The following is a 25,674-nucleotide window of genomic DNA, read 5'->3' as shown; positions in this document are numbered from 1 at the left end:
AATGGTTTGTTTGTTGTAATTTTAATTAAAATGAAAAATTAGTAAAAATTGCGTAATTTTATAATGTGTATGATCAATTATGGCTGGTGTCTATTCTTGATTTATCTGTTTGAATCATAATATTAATGTGTACTTGGCCAATCACGTTCATTATGTTCAAACTAAATAAATTGCTAAAAAAGGTATAAAACATTTAAGCAACATGACGTGGCTACTGCGTGTGAAATATAATAGATGTATAAAGTACTATAGAAGATTGTATTTTGATTAATTTAATATCAATATAACAATTAATTAAAGATAATTAATTATTATTGCCACATCGATATTATCTAGGAGTGTAGGCCAAAAGATATCATTAAGTAATATTATTATTATTATTTTTTTATTATCAACCGATATGGCAACTTAAGCCACGACAATATAGACGAGCACAACAGGTATGATTGCATAAATGTATTATTATTGTTATTATTCTGTGCATAGAAAGCTTACATTTAATTATGAAACAATCATTCATATACAATAATATATTAACAGAAGTTTTTGAAATGCAATCATATTCATTTTGAATTCGTAAAGTGATATTAAATACTTAAATAATTAATTATATTAAATATACGGCTGTATTTTATTTAGTAACTAAGTACCTAACTAATTACTTAATAAAAGCTATAATTATAAATCAAGTGATCTATTTATTATAATACTATAATTATTTCAAAAACTTTTAACATTTTTGAAACATTTTTTTTTTTATATATATAATTCCAGGTCGTTAAATATAACATTTTTATTTTTTTGAATAACAACAGTTTTTAACTTCTTTTAACAAAGCAGAGTACTTTGATATTTAAAAATCCAATTTGGGTTGAATAGTTTATGAGTATAATTATTTAAAGATTAGATAATCTGAGTAAAAGTGAAGTTAGTTGTGTGGAATAGAACAAGAAAAATAAAAGAATACTTTAAAAAATGTTGGTACATTATTTCGCTCATCAAAACTTTAAATACTTATTATAACTAAAAGCTACTTGATCAAAATTTGATTTTTAAAAATCAAAATAATTCAAGCTGTATTTATTTACATTGTGATGATAAAAATGTTGTGATTCAAGAAAATAAATATTTTTTAAGTAATGTTGTTTTGTTATGGCTAATGACTTAAAATTAGGTAAAATAAATATTGTTAATAACGTTTGTATTTTACTGAAATAATGAGTCTTACATAAAAATGAATCACTCCGTATGAATATTCGGTTACATTCTTATTTATATTTTTTCTGTTTCATTTAAGTCAATGAAGTCATTATATTGAATATCGATGTGGACGACTAGTACAATTTTTTATTTTACATTTGTTTTATATATTATCTACATTTTGTCTTATTTTTATTTGTATGTACGCCCCAGGTCATTATTATTTTTTTCGAATACCTTTTTAAATTTACAAAATATGGATAAATGTTAGGCTAGTATGAAATAATAGGTAGGTAATAGCCAACATGCATATTTTTAACATATTATGTTATTACTTTTACATTTTTACGTGTTAATCAAAATACTGCTATATTTTTTAAATAATCGAGTATCAAAACTAAGTTACAAAAAAAAAAATATTTTTATTTAACTCAAATGCGCCCCTACATTACTGTGCCCTAGGCAAGCGCCCATGTCGCCAACCTCTAGTTACGGCAATGCTTAATACTATACTTGGTATTACTTACCTTATAGTTTTTAAGATAATTAAAATATTTATACATAGTACATACCTATATTATATAAATTTTAAACATTTGATGTTACTTTCATCTTTAAATCTGACAGTAAATAATATATTTGGGTGTGGATTTTTTTATCATCATCTGTGCGCGTAAAATTATTGTAACTCTCCATGGTACTCTTGTTTGTTATCGTCCCTACAACCATATCCGACGTATTGTGTTTAATACTCATCAAAACTTGATAATCAAATAATTCGGAAAATCGTATTATACTAGATACTATGTAAGTATTTATATGAACAAACCAATAAACTAAACATTCAACGCCTTAAGCAGCTGAATTTACATTCGGTTACAGTAGCGTTGAAAATAAATAGAATGTTTACTAACAGCAACCTTCTATATATAAAACAAATAGTTATCAGTTAACCGTGCTACAGTTAGTAGATATTTACATTTGTTGATTAATTGTGATGTTTTTTTTATTAATACTAAAAATAAATATACATGACTTGCCGATAAGTATTTATTATTATGCCTCATACCTATATGTACGAGTATATAATATAATTAAATTATAATTTAAAACATTATGAAAACAATATTCTAACAATTAAAAAAGCAGATATCGAATTATTTTGCAACATCGTACTACAAAAGTAAAATCGTATACAGTAGCTGTAGTATTTTATGTTATTCAAAAGTCATATCAAAAACTTTTAGTTTGTTTTCATAGATACATAGGTAATACGGAAAAGTATGTTGGTAAATAAATACAATTTTACGGGTTTTAACTTTTAATAAATTGTGTTGTACACTTTTGGAGATTTGTGCGATTTATTTTGGTTGTAATTTATTCTTGAAAGCATAATGTAGTAAACGTACCTACATCATAAATATGAACAAACCATTCTATGAATTTTCACATATACAGAGTGATTCACAAAGTATGTGCACTCTTTTTTATTCTTCAATATTGTAGTTATTCAAAATATGATTTTTGGAATTTTCAAATATTTTCAAAAACATATTTTCTATTTTTTGAAATTTTTTGTACTACCTATGGAATTATCTTATGGATATATAAATTTATGAGGTCGTGGTTCATCTCATTGGAACTTTTCTATTTGTAAATGACTTTGAAAACGCCCAAGGCCAGTGATAACGTGACGCCAAAAGCCGTTTTGTATTTACTATAGGTATAGTGTGAGTGTAATTTAGGTAGGTACTACACACGTTGTATGTGTGCGTTATCCAATCATTGGTCGTATACACGTATATTACATACATATATTCTTACAAGCATATTATACTTTCATGTGAGAAGAGGATTTTCGTGTGGAAAAACAAACATCATATTATTATTCGTCGCGAAACCAATCGAATCTTGTTGGCAAACAATATCGAGTATAGGTAAATTAATTATTCCCTAGAGCTATTTTCCCGAGTACATAATATATATATATATAATATATTTCATGGCGGAAACTTGTACGTGAACTTTTTCGTGTATCCCGTCGGACCCGGTCCGCTCTGAACGAAATCAAATTATTTATACCAGAACGTGATAAGAATGACGTTCGTTATATAAAAGAGATTAAAATGCAAGCGATTTCTTTTCGGACACATCACATTTCATGACCGATCAATAAAACTCGATCGCTAATCCTCGACCCTTATTCATCCACCCGTCATAGGTATTATAACACTCCTATTCATTGTACATTGAATACATTTACGATTTATTTTCCAAATTACATTTCTAAATTTAACTGCTTCGCGTCGTACGTTGGTTTAATCCTGACAAACCAATAGGCGAATATTGCGCAAATAATTTTATCGTATTAACATTATTTATAGAGCAATGTAGACTTTGTCGTTATATTGTTGTCTTAGCTGAATTCGTGTTGGACACATAGCAATAGTATTTAGTTTAGACTTAGCAAGATTTATTAACGTTCTATAGAGTATTGACACGTTATGCACATTTGCCTCTTTCATTGTAAGCGAAAAAAATAAACTAGTGCCTGCAGATTTTAAATATTACACAAATAATTGTATAAAATTCAGTTTGTATGTCTACGAAAGTAAAATTAATGTGGTTATAAATTATATTTAATATATTTAATTAAAAATTGTAAAACTGTTTTTGTTATATTATTGATACCTACTAAATATTACACAAATAGAACGAAAAGAAACTAAAAATATTGTATTTTTTTTTTTCATTGTTTCCAATAAAATAATAATAATTATGAATCTAATTAAATTATTATTCGATTTTAAAAGTTTAAAATTAAAAAATAAATTCACATCATTCAAAATAGTGAAAAAATCTGCAATGAAAATGTATTATAATAATGTTACATTTATAAACAAAATATACGATATTTTGAAGACTTAATTGCAATTCATGAAAAGGTGTAAATTAAAATTAAATATATTTTCAAAAAATCAATGGTTGTTTAAATATATCATAAATAATTTATTATATTACATATAAAATATGAACAACATTTAATTTACAGATTATTGATTTATGTATTATGTAAGCATAATAAATTCCAAACCTAAAAACAGTTTTGAATCGTCTATATATTATAATACATATTATTTATTTTTAAATAGATAATGTTTGTTATTATTTTGTTTAGAAGTTCATAATGATATCCATATCAAAGGCCACATCAATATCAAAGGCTACCGTTACGTATACATCGTCCGGATGAAATGAACGTGGTAGGAGGAGGGACGAACTGGAAATTTATTTTTTATTTCCCTCACATATTGTCGCAAATTACGGACAACAAAAAATAAAAACTAAAAGTTACTTAACCCTAACAAGTATATATCTACACAAAACTCCGATCAATAAATCTAGTAGACTGCAATTCCCTCTCGGTTCGTTTTTATTATATTATATATTTTTTTATTATATTTTTATAGCTGGGCAAAATATGTTCAATTTTTTCCGCACAACAAAACTCGGGTGAAATGTATTTTTCCGAGGCAAAAGTAAAACGCCATCGTCGTTACACGATTTCCTTTTTTGATAATATAAAACTTTTTCACAAGACTAGGTTGACAATGGTAATTTCACTGGAGAAAGTTAAAAAGAAGTTTCAATGGTACGCTTTTAGCTTCTTCGATGCCACCATAGTATTGTAAATGTATATATACATTATAAATAGATGTATTGCGAAAGAATACATTTATGGGTATTATTCAATAGAAAATGTTGCCAGGATAACCCCAAATGATAGAAGATTCATAAAAAAATATACATAGACGAATCCAAAACACGTACTAACATTTCTATTGTAGTTTATTGTATTCTTACGATTGAATAAAACAACCATAAAATTCAACGAAAAATATGAATTATTATTAGGACAAAAAATAATACGATATTGCACACACAAAAAAATTTAACGATAAACAGATTTTAATTTATATAAATATAAGTCTATAATCATTTTGATGAATTTATTATGAGTGTAAAGACGCTTTGGCCCCGACTTATTCAAAATTACACAGGAAACATTTTAAATATAGATGAGTTCAATTTGTAAGTGTTTTTAGAATTGTTAAGCTTATTTATTCGATGATGAGTATCGATCAAATTAACATTCAGCATATTCACACAACCCCTTCCTATTTTGTCAAAATTATTCCAGAAAAATGTTAAGTTATAAACAATTGTGGAGATATTATCTCATAGATATTTAGCCTTGTTGGGTTATCTTATTAAAAAAATTCATTTTGATTTCAGGTTTTTTTTTTGTTTATATCAAATCAATATGAAATTATTTAGAACAAAATAAAATTAGTCAAGTGTGGTACGTCGGTTTTAAGGATATTAATTACTATTATTTTATTTTAAGTTATATTTTATTATTTAATTTTTGTTTTAAACAGCCTGTTTAAAATTTAAACTAAGTGATATTTTAGAATTTAAATTGTATAATATAATGTTTTAGAATGAAATTACTATTACGTTTTTCATACATATTTGATAAACCGCTTAAACAATTTTTAAGAGACTTTATTTATTCATTACATAGTAAATGAGCTCGATTCAAAATCACACGTGAATGCAATGATTGATCATTTTTTTCCAAATTCAAATAAATGATTCACCTTTTAACTTATACATAATATATAATATATATGGGTTATTTCACGAAAAGGTATAAGTTCCTATTTTTATTTTTTTTAGTGTTTATTCAATATTTATAATCTTGATAAATACTTTTAAGGTAGATAAATAATTAAAAGCCTAGTTTTAGAATAAAGGTTTAAAAAAATTCACTTAAAACGCCATTATTTTATTATTACATTCATTCATATGAGGTTAACAATTAATTAATTAAATTGGGAGTTTTTAATTAAAAACCTTGATTATGTTTGTTCATGTTTAAGACAGTGATACATTTTATAAATTATAATAAACTAGAATGTAGTAAGTATTAACTAATAACATATATACGAGTACTATTTAATATTTATTAAATATATTATAATAATACTTAAGTACCTATAATGAGTATACTTTAAACTTAATTGTTGTTTGCAATTATTTTTAAAACGAAACTTTTAAATATTTACATGAATCACCTAGTGTTTTAAATTTGAGTAGTTTTTAAAAAGCTGAAATAAAAAATATGTTTGTTGTATGAGAAAGGAAAATAAAATCAATAAATATTCCAATACTAAAGATATTTAAAATAAAATAATAATGACATAACCTAACCTATTGAGCTTATTTAAGTACTTTTATATAAATATATTTGTTCTATTTTGGACAATATTAACTTTCATCTTTCGATTTTGATAACATTTCACAATTCCATTTTATGAAGTCAAGTTATTTTTCTTTTCACTTATAATATGTTTTATATTTGAATAACTAGATAAAATAATAATACAATTATCACTTATAAGACGTATATTTTTATACTGAGTTTTAGACATTGTAATTAATTTGAACGTGTATAAGATAATCGAAAAAATGAAAAAATGTAATGTAGACCACTTAATAATAAACCCTCGAATAGGTAACTAGGTACTGTAATTTGGGCCAAAATGTACAAACAAATATTTACATTATGTTACCTAATCAATACGTAATTGTTTTTAAATATTAAAAAAATATAATTATCTACTACAATATTATGTCAGATAATAAGTTGAGTTGATGAAGAGAATTAAATAAGATAAAAAAAAATTATTTAACTGTTCTAACTTACTAATTTACTATACATCAATATCGATTTAGATTTTGACACCAAGAACATAATATAAAGATCGAGTGTTAGTTTCAAATACTAGTATTTTTAATTATATTGTTTTAAGCCCCGATTTGTATCGTTATATAATTTTTCTGTACGTGTCAAATTCGCGGACGTTCGAGTAAAACACATATACGCAGACATATATATATTTTCTATAACTCTGTGGGTGTTAACGGGGCATTGTTGAAGTGCGTGGCAATACTCGACGAACAGATTCGTTATTTATTCGTTATAAATCGTCAGTTTTCTGGCATGATTTACGAAAATATACAGTGTGATTCACCATATATTTTCAAACACATTTTTTCGTTTTAACCTAACCTAACATTTAACAATATTTATTTAAATACTAGAGATTTTTCGGTTAAGTTCAAAATGACCTATTTTTCTGTAAATTATACAGCTAATATATATATATATATATATATATATATTTATTTTTCATGTTAATTACTTAATTTAAAATTTGAATGAGAATTTTTTCATTTATGAAAATGTTTAAATGAATGATAAAAAATTAATTTCGGATCTAATAATTACTATTTTTGAATTATTTTTTATAAATATTGATAGTTTAATATTAGTAAACTTTTCAAATCACCATAGCTCCCACATTTTTCAGTCTCATTAAAGTGGACATATTACCCATAGCAAACAAAGTTAAATAACTCAAAAATTATGTTTTAAAATTTTGATTTTAATACTTCAAAACTTTTCGGAAAATCATACATCAAATAATGTACAACCTTACGGAAGAAAGAGGGGGGGGGCGGTTCTCGCTTGAAAATAAAATTTTTAACAATTAGATTAGTGAATAAAAAAAAGGCAGCAATAATGTTTGGTAATCCACCCTGTATATATAATATATATATATATAAATATGGTAGGTATACTGCACCTTGTATTTTAAAGAGAAGACTAGAGGTAGCCGTGGTTTAAGGGTGTAATATAATAACAATAATAATAATAATAATAGCAAGGCGTGCGACCGTGATGGTTTTCAAGTCCCGGCACGAATTCCTCTCCATCGCTTCATAGCTTAAATAGTAGGTATCGTCTGCACCGTCCGCTGACTGCCTCTTCTCTAGTCGAGAGTTTAGCAGCCGTGTACGACGTATACATATATAACACGGGGTGGTACATGTAATTACGGCGGAGAAATAGTGCGGACGGCCGCGGTTGGCCGACCACTAATGACGAAACGTACCTTAACACCAAAAATAATAACTCAAACACGCGGCGGTGGGTAAATGGTTGGCGTCGGCGAGAGGCATGCCGCACATATACACCTTATATAATATATTATTATTATATAGCGTGTAACGCATAATATCTCTACACCGGTCCGTGTTTGCGTAAAACGGACGAGCATTTGGGTCTCGGGGAAAAAAAATTCCTGCAAAAGCGTAGCTGTACTCTGTACCGAAACGGGTCTAGGGGAAAAATAAAAACCGTACAGTCGTATATATACATAGAACGTATTTCTAGCTGTATATGTAATGTCCGCGTGTGCGTATATGTATAAATGCGCGTGAGTGTTTTCCTCTCTCTCATCCCTGTCCCTGAATTTTCCTCTCTTTTATTTTTTTCTACATTTATACCACACACATATACTGGGACGAAACGTGAGTTACTTTTACTAGCTCGCACACACCTCTAAAAGCCCCTTTCTGCGTCGGATCACACACATGCACGCAGATATATACGTATATACCCGCGCCGTCCATCGGTTACGATTTCGTTATGTGCCCCAACACTAAATCGGCTTACCAACGTTTACTGATGGACCAAATTGCCTACGGGATACCACACCACCACTCCTTCCTCGTGCGTTCGTAGTTTCCACTCTCAACCTATTCCACGAGTCTTGACCCGGAAAAAGGATTTAGAACCGGACGGGCCACTCCGCCTCTGTTCTCCGCAAATCGAAATGGAAACGCGCTCGTTCGTGCCGTCGGACACACTCACCACCCGCCTGCCCGTCTGCTCGCACGTCCTCGCGACGACAGTAAAAATAATTGTTGTATTGTAATATATACAGGATGATTCACCAAACACGCTCGTCGCTCACTACCCCCTTTTTAAATTCGACAATAAATTTATTCGAATCCTGATTTTTAGAAATTTTAAGTATACATTGTTCAAATTCTTAAGATCTATCATAATATTTGAGGATTGTCCCGTGAATAATAACTATTATTTTTCAAATTAAAATTCCCTTTTTTAACTGTATATTTTTTAGTGAATTATTAAAAAAAAATTGATTTACGTAATTTGAAAGTCAAACGAGTATTTTTTTCAGTTATAAAAATGTTTGAACTAAGGTTAAAAATTATTAGTAATGTAAAATGTATTTATTATTGTTTAAAGTGTTTATTATACTTAGAGTTTGTTTGAAAATTATAAACGTTGATAGATTGATATTAATATTACTAAAATGCTTCAGTTTCCTAGAATCTATAGATAGTACAAAAATCTTAGAATTTAAAAATATACTAAAATATTTAAAAAATTCAATAATCAAAATTTGAATAATTCTATATAAAATTAATAAAATGTGATTGATCATGTTTTATAAGCCACCCTGTATATGTATATACGAGTCCGGAGTATTATAGTATTTTTATTACTGAGTTCGGTCAGCCGGACGCTGATTACTGTTTTGCTGTGGGGACCGTATACAATGACTTAATTGCTCTCGTCGTCAATTCAGCCATTGTTGCTGAATTAGGAATTTGATGGAATGATCACACGATTACGAGAACTGTGATATTTATTAATTGAAAATCGTTCCATGAAAAGGTACACCATTTAAGTTATTTTTTTTAATTTGTATGCTTATGATTAACAAGCTCAGTCGTGTATTTTACGGCTTTGTTTACAAATCAAATATGAGCATAAGCGCTTTGAGAAAAATCAATGTGCTGTAGACTAGTAAAATATAATGTATTATTATGTTTTATTTATATAATTAAATTTTGATTCATACAAAGGAATGATAGATTTATTATTAGAACGACTTAAAAACAAAATTACCGTGGTGATCATATGTTAGGTTTATTTACACGTGTTTCAATAGCAAATAATATTATTTTATTGTTGTTCAACAATTTATTCGGTTTCATAAAGGTCGTTAAATTTTTGCCAAAATGGGTAAAAAAAGTTAATTTACAAATCAAAGACTTACAGTAAACACAAACGAATTTATTGGTGTTGTCAAATTGTATTATTTACCATATAATAGAAATACGAGATGAAATTTTAGAATAAAAATTTACAATATATAGCTTTTTAATAATTGAAATGAACAATAAATATAATGCTTAAAAAATAAAACGTCTGATATAGATTACATTTCACATGTAATGTAGATCACATTGATATATTATACTAAGATGAGTAAGATGTATAACTTTTATGCACTTTGTTTTAACAACAAAACGGTGGATGATGCATAAAAACAATATTTTCATAAATATATTGTTTCTATCAATACTATTTTTTGTTGACATTATGTAAAATATCTTTTTACTGAGTATTTCATGTCACACTTAAAATATAACGTTAAGTTTTATGTATATATTCGATTTCTGATTAATTGAAAAACCAACAAAAAAATATATACCAATCAAAATACAGCTTTTAAAGAAAATTTCTTTAATAAACCATAATAGCTCTCTTTCGATCACTTAAAAGTTATAATTATATGTACAAAATACTATTCATTTTAAATATTCATTACATTAAATACAAAAAATTATAATAATAATCACAACAACAAAATTATAAAAGACTGAAGTATTTTAATATTCAATTTTGCTTTGCTGGAAATGAGGTTGATTATAATAAATATTTGTAATTCATATTATTTAAATAATTTAATTAGCATTTAGCTTTTATACTTTTTATACAGACACTACTGACTATAACAAAGAAAAAAAGATTAATCACCATTATATTTAAATTAAATTAAATAAGAAAAAACATTAAGTTAATTCTTGTAAAGATTCATAAGTTTAAGAACAAATATTAATAATCTAACGATTCTTTATTTTTCTTAAAAATAAGTATACCAGTTCATTATTATTTTTTTTAAAAAAAAGGTCAAATGAGCGTTAATAAATATCTAAAATATTTTACATTTACTAACGATCTATGACATAATAAATTAATTTACAGTATTTTTCTCACAGTGACGCACTTGCTTATATAATTATTTATTATGGCGATTATTAAATCAATTTTTATGTAAGCCTTTAACTATATAAGTATAATTAAGTCATAAAAGATACTTTTAAAAATTTTAGAGTAAATAATATTTAATAATTAAAAAAAATAATGTGTTTTCTAAATAATATCACTTACAATAAAGTATTTCAAATATTTAAAAAAACTTAAAAGTTAGCATTAACCACCCAACGTTTATTTGTTTATTTATTGTTTTTTTTTTTTTTTTATGTGCACTTGTAAGATAAGCTCTCTTTTTCTGTCATAAGTCTCCATATTCTTGAGACTACAAATATACGTTCAATTGAGATACTTTTAACTAACTTTATAAATACCCAAGAGAATATAAATTATTTTTATTTGTATTTATTTAAGAAACATGTTCTGGGGTCTTATCTTTGTATTCATTTTCAAGTTTTCAGCTAATTTTTTTTTTGAAATACATCCTTTTTAAAAATATTTAACTGAAATTGTTCAATATACATCTGATGCATTTTTTATTAATATTTAAAATTCATGTAGTTTTTATAATAGAGGACTGACAGATGTAACATTTTATTAAAATTATTATCTAACTATAAACTTATATACTATAATGGGTGAAAAAATACAATAATAAAATAAACGTTTATAAAGATAAAAGACTTATTATAATATAAGAAAAAATATTTAAAACACTTTATTAAATAGCTAAACATAAAAGTACTTGAATAGGTACCAATACTCAAATACTCAACAAGTCTGAATAATGTACAAAAACATCAGACAGTGCATGAATGAATATAAATTTTGGTCACCTCGTTATTGGTGCAAGCTAATGTATTATAACTTTTTAATTATAATTTTATTAGATATATATATGAATAAATTTGATACCAATAATATATGCTCATATTCAAAATATAACTTTTGCTATACTCAAATTAATCTGTATATTGGCTTAACAGTATTTTCCATTTTTTGTTTCATAATTAATTTATATTTATGTATATATTAAAAATGTAATACCTACATAATAATATTATACTTCAAAGAAAAAAAATATTCAATTGAAATATTGCAAAAAATAGTTTGTGTACTTATTTCATAAGAAGTGTAGAATATAACGCTAGTTTTCGAAAAATATTAACTTATTTTCTTTCTTAATTATAGGAATGAATAGTTTTAAATATTTGATATTCATTTAGGTAAAATTGGTATGAAAAAAAAATTTATAATATTAATATAGTCGTTTAAAATTTAAAAATTTAAAAATTCATAATAATATTATGTAATTTTACATTTAAAGATACAAACGACAATTATAAAATAAAATATTTTAAAAAAAAATTCGTAATAAGAACATAAAATGTGGTCAAAAGTTACTGTATGTCTAGGTAATTATTGAAATGAAATATGTAAGAAAGTTGTTATCAAATAAATTTTATAAAGAATTTAAATATGTTTCAGAATCGGTTATAAAAGTTGTAATTATGTTCCAAAATTTCCACTTAACTTAAAATTTTAAAATATTAAAAACAACTTCACTGTATAATTTTGGACAAATTATAGATATAAAATAAAAAAAATTAAAAGCTGCATACATGTTTTTGGAAAATAATTAAACACGAGTGAAATGAGAATTGAAAAAAAATGAAAACATTTTAAAATAAAATCGATTTTAATCTTAGTATAGTGAACCTTAATAATTCAAATTGGTTATGGATAAAAATAAAATTCGAGTTATCGAAAATTCAACTTATAGAGGTTCGAGTTATCGAGATTCTATCACTGTATTTTTATCAGTCTTATTATGTTCTTTATATGTCTAAAAATGTTTATAAATTACATAATAATTATTTTTATTGATGTACATTTCATTTAACGTAATAATTATATGGATATTGATTTGTTCATATTAGATGAATCGAATAATTGAAAACGTAAAATAATCTGTGATGATACATTATTTAGTTTTACTTAACGTATAGACTACAATATTATATTTTCTAATAAGTTTCATGAACTCCAAATGTTTTGCAGTTGTGATTTGTACATGTGTGTGCGTGTGTCAGTAGGTAAACGAACCTACCACGGAGCCACTTATGACTATTATTTTTGAATTATCACAATACCTGTAAAATCTCTTGAAAATTTAGTAAAAAAAAACAAATAAAGCCAATGAAAATTTAATTAAAAACTCTCCAGACTCATATTCTCCGTTCGAACGCGTTACGCTTGAGCGCTATAAAGCATAGTATATTAATAACGAAGTTAGACGCGTTGTACAAGTGTTAATATATAGATTCTCATATCGGCATTTCCGTCGATTGAAACAATGACAGCATTTTACGAGATAATGAACCCGGACGTGTCTCTGGTTTACTATATCAGAATATGCGATACATTAACCCGAAATGTATATTATTTTCTGTGCTTTGGAATTACAAAAGTTTTGTTTAAGCAACTATAATGTATAAGGATGTCTGTCTATTCAAATACGTATAATTAAATTACCATGGGTACGCCGTCGACAAAGACAGGGTATAGAGAAATGTTATTTCACCGTTGAGTTTTTAAATCAACGTGTTATATGTATCACTCAACCACTATAATCGGGTTTTTTGAAATATACCAATTTATTGTGTACGATATTATATAATATTTTAGTAGAATTGTTTTCAGTGGTGGGTGAATAATGGAAACTGCGATAAAAGAATGAAAAAAAGAAAATTAGATTGCAACTGTTTGGATTGACCTGACAGATATTTAATAATATTTCGTTTGAATGAGATTACAATCGGGAAATGGTTTAAATATTAAATGTAAAATGAAATTTCACATTTATAAACCTTTTACCCTATATATATTAGTGCTATTGAATGTACATTCAAGGTGGTAGATGAGTTGTTGTTTCACTTTCGTTCTGTCTTCATGCTTTTGGACAATTTCTGCAAACTGTTCTATCTTATTTCAAAATAACATTTGTCAACTTAAATGAAAATACTTGTAAAACATCTTGCAATGGGTACTTATATAATTTTTGTGTAATATATTTAAATTGAATATGTTTGATTGGCAAAACTATATTATATTTTTAACGGTGATTGTTGTGTATTTATTTATAAGTCATAAATAAAATCTCAGGAAAAAGACAATTTAGATAAATAATATAATATTAACTATTAAATAAAAATATTCCCTTCAAATTCTAATCGTTTTATAATTGTGTAAGACAGTAATTTCTGTGAAAAAATATAATTATGATGCTTTTTATCCTTTTGAAATAATGAGAACGCTTAATTACTTAATAATAATAATTATATAATAGAAAAAAATATTTAAGTTTTCACAACAAATACTTTAAATATTGCTTATAGCATATTATACAATTATTATATTGATTATATTTTTTGAATAAATAAAAATGTGGATGCGTAGAAAATTAGTTTTTTTTTTTTATCTAAATTATTTTTATCGAGCCAATTGGTTAGATGATTTAAACATACTGGCAACAATGAAAAATAAGTAGTGCAGAACACGTATGACTGAGCCAAGAACAGGCAGTCGGACAAGTCACAAAATAGATTCCAGAGAGCAAATAACCGCTAGGTTAGGACCTAGTGGATGAAGCCCTATGGGTGGATCGAGTTCAAACGCACTATGCTGAGCATACATAATGATGAAGATATAGCTGTGGATAGAAACAAATAAAGAGGATTGATGGTTTTGGTGAAGGATTTATTCGGTTCACATTAAGCAAAAAAAAAATAGCCATTTGTAGTAGTTTGATTTTCGTGAAGTCAACCATTTGAATTATATTTTTTCGATTTTGTAATTTTAAAACTTTAATTACGTTTCATTTGGAAGAATTGCTAGGTTTGTAAATTTATTATTTATTTTTGTATTACACCCACGACTTAGTCTTATTTCAAATGAATGTAAATATAATAAATTGTTCACTATAAAATCACATATTCAGATGTATGAATTAGATATTGAAGATTTAATTATATAAAATGAATACAATATATTTTACTTTTTTAAGAAAATTAAATATAAAATATAAAAATAGGTACCTCAATAACTTATATTTAAGATATAACTAATTAATTAACTAATATTTAACTAATTTATTTTTTCGTGGTTTCATGGGTACCATATAATTATATTATAATATTACTTCTTCTTCATAGTTGTATAACATATGAAAATAAGTTAGTTTAAACATAGACATAAATACTTTTAACCAATATCAATTTTAAAAATTCATTATCGATTAAACAATTTTCAAAAACATTATTTAGAAAAAATCGTTTCTAAATGTGTCAAAATAATGTATAATTTGTAAATGTAACAAATATATTCTAGATCAGTGGTTCTCAGCGAAATCAATATAACAATATAATTTTCTGCCCGTGGTGAACTTATTTTGGGTGGCAAGCATGTTTTTATATTTAAAAACAAATATTGAAAAAAATATATAGAAACTTGGTTGAAATTTTACAGTAATGTCACTTATACGATCAATTTATTCACAAAATTTAACCAATATTTCATAGTGAGAATTAATTGATAACAACAACATCTAATATTTATATCTTTCTAAAAAAAACTAAATTTTTGGAAGCAGAGTTTTGGTTGTAACAAGCTAGATTTCAATCTTGTTAGATCTGCATAAGAACTTCGATAGTTGACGGCAAATAAGTTTACTATCAACACCTTGAGTCTTTGCATAAGAACTTCATTGAATGTTTTTAAGGTATTTTGTCCCTGGAAGTTCCTTAATAAGACATAAATCGTTTGTAAATATTGAGACAGCTGGAGATTAGGATGAATTGATGAAACTTTTAACTAAAAAGATGATGAAAGATTAAACTTTGTTTGCATCAAATCAGCTTCTTGATAAATTGTAAAGGTATTAATATTTTTGTACTTGAAAGACAAACTACATATTTTGTTCAGAAAAGGTAATGTTTTATTATATTTTTTTTAACAATGTTATACACAACCAGCCATTTAAGAATGTAAATAGAAACCATTTACTACTTGAAAGTAACAATTAATATTAGTAATATATAAATAATAAGACCTTAAACATATTTATGTTCAATATTAATTTTAAAATACACATTTAATCGGTTTTATGTTAAAATAAAACTATGTTTAAACTTTTTTATAATTTATATCATTTGAATTATTTATTTTTATATTCAAACAATTTCTTTGGATGGAAAAAAACATTTTAATGAATGTAAGATTGAATCAAATTTTCATATAAAAAAAATCAAAGCTATATGGTAATGATAAAATAGAGATGATTATTAAAATATATTTTCAACTTCATAACCAATTGTAAAAAACAGTAAGTAATTATAAATAAATCTAAACAATAATTATAAATTATAAAATTCGTATAAATGAATATTTGAAAATTAGTTATCTAAAAATCAAACCTTTTATTATTGAAAAAAATAATTATAATTTAAATATGTTATTATTAAATTCGTTTTTCTAACTTAATTCACGCTTTAAGCTGAAATTTAAATTATTTGGCTTCGAGTATTTTCTGCTAAGTATAATATTATTTTGCTTAGATTTTTGTAAAAAATAACTTAAGATGTGCGGGTATAAACATACAGTTAGTAATAATAATAATAATCTATTCGTTTGAATAAAATCGCAAAAGTCTAATTTTTAATAACAATTGATGATACGCTTAAATTAAATCAAACAGGTTAATAAGCAAAATAAATTAAATATTAGAGATAAACATGCATAATAATATATAAAATAGAAAACAACAGTAGATAATTTCAAATTTTTAATAATAAAACTTAAAGTGATAATAAACAATAAATAGTAAGATTACGGAAAACATATAATGTATCAGAACTTTAAGTGATACTTAGTTATCGTATTTAGTGGATTAGAGAAGAAATAAAAGTCAGTATAATTATTAAGGTGAGATTTTATAAAATTTGAATTATGAAATAGGACGTAAATAGCTAAGGAAATCTGATATCGAAGAAGAAATGTTGATCGGATATGATGCAATAAATACAGAGAGCTAATGTGGTCATTGACAAGGTTGTATAGTATTAATGTATCTAACGTTTTGCGATGAGTGACAACGGGCGGGTAAGTCATCAATATACTTCTAGTGATTTTATTTTCACTTTGCTACTTTTTGCTCAAACTTAACAAAGTGTTTTTGTTAGGATTTATGAGAAAAAGCATGAAACATAATTTTAAAAGACACCTCCAAATGAAAATCCATGTTATACGTACCTAAGATTGATCACGTAATTTTTAATGCTATATAATATTGCTCGTGACCTTTTTTTTTGTTATGTGTATGAAACTATGAAATTGGATGGTTTATACTTTATAGCAATCTATGCGAGTGTACTATATCCATTATTTAATGTATGTGTATATCAGCTGGTTTCAATGGTGTGGCTAAACAAGTAATTTATTTTTGTCAAGTATTTTACTTGCATTACACTTAACAATTTTATTTAGTGTATTGTGTGTAAAAATAGTTAGGAACAAGTTGATTTGCGTCTCACCTAAAGTTTTGTATTAGACGCAGCACAAATTAATAAACTAACCTTATGCCGTTATTAAAACATTTTAATACAAGTTCTTAATATTGAAAATGTAGTACAAAATCATTCAAATTTTATTGTAAATATATTGTTAAAGAGTTTCAATAATTTGTAATTCATGATTATGTTTGTAAAAGCAACGATGTAAAGTTCTCACAAGCTCAAAATAACAATATTTCATATATATTAAAAAAGTATTAACAGATTGTTTAATAATACAATGGGTATATATATATATATATTTGTATAAGTATGTATAACACTAATAGTAAAGCATAATCAAAATTTAAGAATTTAATGCCTTAGTGGTATAAAAATGACTCCGAGTCCGCATTGTGAAAAATGATATTATCTACATAAAAAATTCTAAATAATACCGTTGCTTGGCAATGAGAACGATTTTTGTTTAACATAGTCTAATACTTCTATATGTATCATATAACTATGACTGCGGATAGACTTTATACTTATACTTATAAACTGAAATTAAATAAAAAATATAAACATGTGTAAACATAAAATATTTAATATTGTATACTCAGGTATTTTGTTTAACCGTTTTTTTTTTATTTGTTAAATTAAATTTAAAGCACAAGAACGTTGAATAAAAATAACAAAATAAATATTTTTAATTAAAATACAAAGATATGTTTTAAAATTTTTAGTATTTTTTTTTTTGTATTTTTAATTTTTTTTTTCATGGAATCTGGGCAGATATTGCAAAAAAAAAGTATTGTAATTTAATTCAAACATTGATTATTATTTATTTATTGTCGGTTGAGTTTAAAAAAATGAAAGCAATAAGGTGTGCTTATAACAATTAATTATATAAATATTTTTTTTCATTATTTACTAGTTGTATATTAATAAAGAATTTATAATTTCAGAATAAAAGTACATTTATCTACAGAAGCGATTATAAAAACTTAAATTTTTTAAAATAAGATAGTAAATGAAATGAAGTATCACATTTTTATGGTATCAAAATAATTAAACATTTACGATTAGTTTTTTTTTTTTAGATAGTTACATAAATAATATGGTAGTTTATTTATCTAAAATTTGTTGTACAAATTAAAACAATATTATAATTCATATTTTTATTTTTATTAGATTCTGATAATTGCCTATTTTTTTTATAGAATAGGTACCTACATTTATTTTTTAATTATTTAAAGGCTTAAAACAAATTAACAGCGATATTGAAATGTATTTTGGTATTAGGATTTTTAATTATATTATAAAATATGTACTGTCTATGTTTATTTGTTTATCATTGATTAGAGATACTATCTATAAGGTACCTACATCTATAAAAAGAAGACTTTTGTCTTTTGTCTACCATAGTTAACGGCTTTACTTATAACATAGTTTTTTTCTCTATTATAGTAATACGTCTCTGTAATTTTAACAACGAATAAAAGAAAATATTTGTAAAATTTTTACATATTAAGCTTGGACAAAGATTCACAGTATAATAAAACTAACACACTTAAGATTTTCAATAATTGTTATACATTGTGATACAATTGAAAGCAAATTATATTACGTCATTCTTATTGTGTGTTTTTCGTTTCTCAGTATTTTTAATTGAGTTGTGTCTTCACAATTTGTAAGATTTATAATGTATTTTCAATCTATTAAGATCGAATATTGCAGCTCACAAATTTTACCCCTACGTATTAAATTACTTACTGTGTAACCTGAACTTATGAAGTAAGTACCAATGATAATTTAAATTTTCAAAATCCTTTAAACTAACCTTTTAAATTGTAACCCTTTTAATAATAAATAATTAGGGACTCAAAACTTATTAATCTCGTGTTACAATATATATTCTAAAACAATCATATATCAAAGTAATTTTCAATTGTACAGAAAAATTAAAATATTGTAACTTGTAAGGTTTATTTATAAATATAAATATAGTATTCATTTTTTTCGAGCTTGTGTTTATTTCACTAAATAATAGATTAAGTCGACCATTAACTATTTACAGTGACTATATGTTTTTTATGTCTTAATGCGATTAAAATAGACATAAATATTTAAGTTTTAACTATAATTTATAGCCTAGCCTTGGTTTATTTACAGAAAAATAAATAATTTCAAATAAATATTATCATAAAATATCATAAGATAAATGAAACATTATTAACACTAATATAATATGTAGACAATACATATACAAAGAAATGGGAGTGTCTTCGCTTGTACAGTTTTATGTCTCTTATAGATTTTATACAGTCTGATATATAAGAGTCGAAATAACTAATCAGAGATATTGAACTCATCAGAATAGCCTATATTTCGTCATCTTCCAGATTTTTTTCTGTACCACTATTTAGAAATTTGTTGATCACCGTTACATAGAGGGTTTTGTAAAACAAATGTGAGTAGTGAATAATAATCGAGAATTGTCAGTTAATTTTACTATTATTAAATGGTTGAACTTGCTTACTGTTATTATCATATTTTTATTAGAGGTAAAATAAAACAGGTTTTAAAAGTAGTTATATTAAAATCTGAATTATTAATTTTCAGAGTTAAAAGATAAATCTTACGTTTTAGTCCATCATAAATCAAATCCAAAAATTACATTTGAGTTAACTCATATATCATAATTATTCTACCAACTGTTAGTATAATGGACATCAAATAATCTCTATAATCTTATGTTTATGAATAAATAATATTATTTTTGTTTTGTTTTTTTTTTTTTTAAATTTTTCTCGCCTTCAGAAAACTTTTTATAGTAAATTCTTTTGATAATGAGAAGTTTTTTGAAAGCAAAAAGACTTTTTCTACTTTGAATATTTTATGTAAGAACTCATTTGTTGTTTGATGTTTACGCGCGTATTAAGGGGCTTCAGTTTGTAGAAAAAGATTTAATTATTTACGTTCTACTGTAAAGAAAAATAAAATAAATATAGTATCGAACTATTAAATCTACTAGTTAGATTCAATTATTTTTACATGTTTATAAAATCACCTTCACTTAATTTTCATCAAGAAATTAAGGGACTAAAACGATAAGTGCATTTTATTTACAAAGAACAGGTCATTATAAGATTGTGAAACAAACAATATATGATACCAAGTTATCGAATCTCTATGGTGTTTATATTATTCTACTTTTTAATGATTTTTTTAAATGGATCGACGTACAGATATTTATAATTTAGGTTTTTATTGTAATTTATAATTTTTTTTTTGTATATTTACGAATAAGTAATAAGTGTGAATTCAAGAACAATAAATAGATTATAATATAATTTGTATGTAAAATTTATTAGAACATGATGATTAGATTAAGATTATTTTATTTAATATCTATTTATTAAAACAGTTCGAATGTCATATGCATAAACAATAAAAACCAATATAATATTTAAATAATTTAATCATTATTATATTTAAGCTCACAAACAACTAAGCAATAACTTAAGAAATGTATAAGTAGTTTTATTAGTACCTATGCTTAATGATAAGTTACTATACGATAAATAAATAATATACTAACCGGCAAATTTTAAATTAAATTTTTTACTTTTTTGAATGTAAATGATACACATTAAACATGACAAATTTAATTTTTAGGTAAAAAAATATAATATTAAAGATAATAGTTATAGTAATATCGTATTTTATAAATGTACTTATATATTTACAATCCCCATCTATTTTACTTTATAAATTTGTACTTTTATATAAACTCACTTTATGTGTATAGGTACTGACTTTTTCCATTAGTTCTGTAAGCCATCAGCAATTGGTTATTACTTATTAGCCATAGATTAACCAGCAAAGTACCTACTGTATCTGTAACGAGCTTACATTGATGGATTGTTAATAAATATTATACCAATAATGGTATTTCAGCATTATCCATTCTCAGTCTTAAAATATCATGACAAATACAGCTTATAAACATTTAATTTTATCCGTGGAAATTAAGGAATGCATTTAAATAATAGGTAACTAACTTTTTTAAATTTATAATATTATAGATAATATTTAAAATATAATATATTATTAAAATGCATATTACTAAGTAAAGGTTTTACTTTAAAATTCGTCTTGATATATAGACGAAAATGTTAAGCCAGTATATCGTTTTACGTTTATAGTTATTTGCACATTTTTATTCTATCATTTAAACAATATAATATCTTGATTCTTAGTCACGAACTTTTTTGCAACAGAATAAATTTAATCAAACAATCAATATTTATACAATTGTGAACTATCACAAAATATTTTAAATTTTTTACATACGTTATTTATGTTATTTTATTTATAACTTTATAAGTGTCTTTTAATAATGGTTAGCAAATTGTTTATGTGCATTGTTTTTATCCGAATTTAAGATTATCTGTCTTATAAAGAGGGTGGCAAATAAGTATTAGCTTATAGCTGTTAAAATACGGAAGTTGCGACTGGAAAATGTAGTAGTATAGTTTTTATTTAAAAGTAGGCAGTTCATATATTTTATTCTTAAATTTGTTTACAATTGATTTCCACAATGTTTTTATTTAACAACAATTGAAGTTTAATAAATAGTACACTATTTTCAAGATTGTACAAAATATGTCATAATATAATTCACGTTTAAAGAATGAAACTAATGGATAAAAATATAAGAAAAAGAAAACCAATTGTATTTATTAATATTGAATTTGTATGGTATTAAAAATAATTGAAGGAAAAAATTAAATAGCATAAATAATTTATATTACATTACGACTTTTTTCATTATTTTTCTTCGTTGAAGTATAGGAAAATACGAAAATTGTTTTAAAGATACAGTATCTTGGGTACAAGGAACTATTTATTCAAAAATGTATGTAAAACTATTATGTTTTTATTATTGTGATTTCAGAACTAAAATGTTTTAGAGTTATTAAATTTAGAAGGGAAATGTGAATAGTATAAATATATATACTAACATAACAAAATAAAAATCTGGTTATGTTAAAATTATTTTTATTAAAATTCAAACCAAATATATCCAATGTAATTTAAATATACAATAACTATTATTAGGTATATACTATTTATTTAGTTATCATAACTTTTACTATTGTTTAACTTAAAACATACTTCCACTATAAACAGTTTTATCTGTAACTAAACCCATAAAAAATATTTTTTACTAAGCAACTGCACATTTTAGCAGCTAAAATAAGTTTAACTGAACAATTTAAGTTACATTATAATGTTGTCAACTAAGATATATTGCTAGAGAAAAATAGTCATTTCACTTTTCAATAATATAACAACCGAGCGTATTTTTCAAATTAAGTATACAGTACTAGTGTCTGACATAATATGTATTATATAATATACACATTTACAAAAGCCGATATATTTTTACTAATATAAAAGGCAAAACATAATATATTTTACCAAAGTTTTTTCGCTGTTGTTAACACAGTATGTTAACACATGTACCTACTACCTATATACTTGAAATATAACTAATCGACAGTCGTGTGAGACACCTAATATTGTTTTTTTCGATGTTTACTTTTACACATTAAGCAATATGATTTATTCAGAAACATAAAAAATAACATTAGCTTATTTTTTGTATTTTATATACCTAGGTGCATGTATATGAACTATACATAAACTAAAATTAGTTATTTACAAATGTATAGGTAATCGAATCTAATGAAAATCTAACTGACATTAAAAAAATCGTAACTTATAGGTATTGCTGAGAGCCGTATGCAAACACAGTCACATATAAATATAAATGATGTTGATACATTTATGTTTACAGTACGTCAAAGTAGATTACTGATTGAAAAATATACATACATTATAATATTATTTATTATGTAATATTTAAATAATCATTAAGCTCTAATTATTTTAAGCTGTTAATCACATTTTGTTAATAGTTATTAGTATTATTAGTTATTACTACTATTACCTTACATATACGATGCTGAGAACTAAAATAATTATTTAAACACCACTTGAATGTACCTACATGTAATAAATGTATTTAGATTAATAATACTTTTATATTAGGTACTATTTAGTTATAGAATATAGAATGTAATTACCTATTTGAAGCTAATATTTTTATGATGTAATGTGTAGGATTTGTCTCTTTTAGTTTGGCGTATTATCTTATTTTTTTGAAAATCTATAGTTATATTCAGTGTTTAACCTTAACTTTTCAAAGTTATTGAGTTTCCTTCATTATTATAAGAACACAATGTTAATATGTTAATATCTCTTAGTGTCATGCAAACTTGAAATGTATACCTCTATCATCACTTTTAATAATAAGACCTACGATATAAAACATTATATAATATTATAATATATGTATTACGTAGATTATATTTTTTACACTTGAAAACTTGATATTATTTACAATCATTTCGACAGTATCAATACATATCAATAAGTATGAAAATACATACATTTTATCACACATTTAAGTATGACTGTCTAACGATTCAAATAATTAGTCTAAGTTGTAGGTAGGTATTAGAATACTATTAAATATTATAGAATTATTATATATCTATTTTTTTTTTTAAACTCTAAATGTTGCTAATTTTTGTTTTATTTACCAAGTTTGAAAATAATATTAAAAATAATAATTTAGTTAAAATAGGTGGCAAAATAAATATTATTTAATATTTTTTTTTTTATTCTCTCCGAGCAACCAAGCGCAACATAGTCGAATTATGCACTTTTAAATATATTATATTAATACCCAAAATATATTTATAATATGTGCATATAATACCAGAAATGTATTAAGCATGTTTAGGTCTTGTCAAGGTATGAATATTTCAATGTTATCTATTTATTCTGTTTTATCTTTTAAACGCTTAATTTGAAACCCGTCCATCATATTTAGACGGATAACTTCTTCTATACAAAATATATAATTAACATAGTTATATGATTAACTGCATGGGGGACAAGACACTATCTGAAAGTGCTGTGTATTCTCGTTTTGTCATGATGTGCGTAAAACAAGCAGGGATGTAATATAATGAATTTACTGGGACTAATCTTTTAACATAATACATATAATATGTATGTATATATTACATGGACGAGTGTATGATATATGTGTCTATTACTATTAGTTCAACTATAGAAAGCAATAGTTTTAGAAGTACAAAATTCTAGTTTATCATATTGTACACGATGCAGACGCTGAATAGAAATTTACCATCAAAGAGGCCACTCAAAATACACTATTTATCATAAAATTATAAATAGAATATCAATGAAGTGGAGAAAATATTTGTTTGATAAATTATATGACCTATCTTAACACAATTATTGTGTTCGTCTCAGTCATGTCATTATACATGATTTTATTCTAATTAATAATCTTTTTCAAAATTATTATCGTTTTAAACAGCAACATTTATAATAATATATAATATATATATATATATTTAAATTTAAATTTTTAACTCAAAACAAAAATATTAAATTGGTGATTTTTATTTCATTTTTATTATATATGTGATAGATATAGTCGATTTATATAGCTAATTTATGTAAATATTTTAAAAGTTTAATCATTAATTTACATTAAGTATCTACAATCTACATGAATACTTATATATAGTTATGATGTAGGTCTTAAAGTTTAGTTTGGAAATAGGCTGGTATATGTATTGAGGACAAACACGTCGTTACTCCCTGTATAAACACGTTAATTTATATTTTAACGATTAAAACTTTTTTAGGTAAATCGGAAAACAAGCATAATGCACAATAATATTATTAAAACTAGTGAATAATAATTAGCAATTATGTAAATGTTTTTAGGTTCATATAGCAACGAAA

General features: G+C 24.5%; 2 long non-coding RNA genes across 4 annotated transcripts; one reads left to right on the top strand and one right to left on the bottom strand.

The window, feature by feature from the left end:
- On the bottom strand, positions 1–21,830 carry LOC126551169 (uncharacterized). Of its 2 annotated transcripts, none has more exons than XR_007605042.1 (3): positions 21,556–21,830; positions 1,773–1,919; positions 1–173 (listed from the first exon to the last, which is right to left on the bottom strand). It is a non-coding gene; the product is annotated as an uncharacterized LOC126551169 (long non-coding RNA). The 2 variants fall into 2 exon arrangements; XR_007605043.1 differs by lacking the exon at positions 1–173 and adding an exon at positions 1,372–1,437.
- Positions 1,913–5,074, top strand: LOC126551168 (uncharacterized). 2 transcript variants are annotated; one of them, XR_007605041.1, is made up of 4 exons: positions 1,913–2,007; positions 4,379–4,568; positions 4,671–4,739; positions 4,805–5,074. It is a non-coding gene; the product is annotated as an uncharacterized LOC126551168 (long non-coding RNA). The 2 variants fall into 2 exon arrangements; XR_007605040.1 differs by having other exon boundaries at positions 4,671–5,074.
- Positions 21,831–25,674: the final 3,844 nt, after the last annotated feature.

This window comes from Aphis gossypii, chromosome 3 (assembly GCF_020184175.1).
Source record: "Aphis gossypii isolate Hap1 chromosome 3, ASM2018417v2, whole genome shotgun sequence".
NCBI lineage: Eukaryota > Metazoa > Arthropoda > Insecta > Hemiptera > Aphididae > Aphis > Aphis gossypii.
Note: the sequence above shows the minus strand (reverse complement) of the source record. Positions and strands in the feature narration are given on the sequence as shown.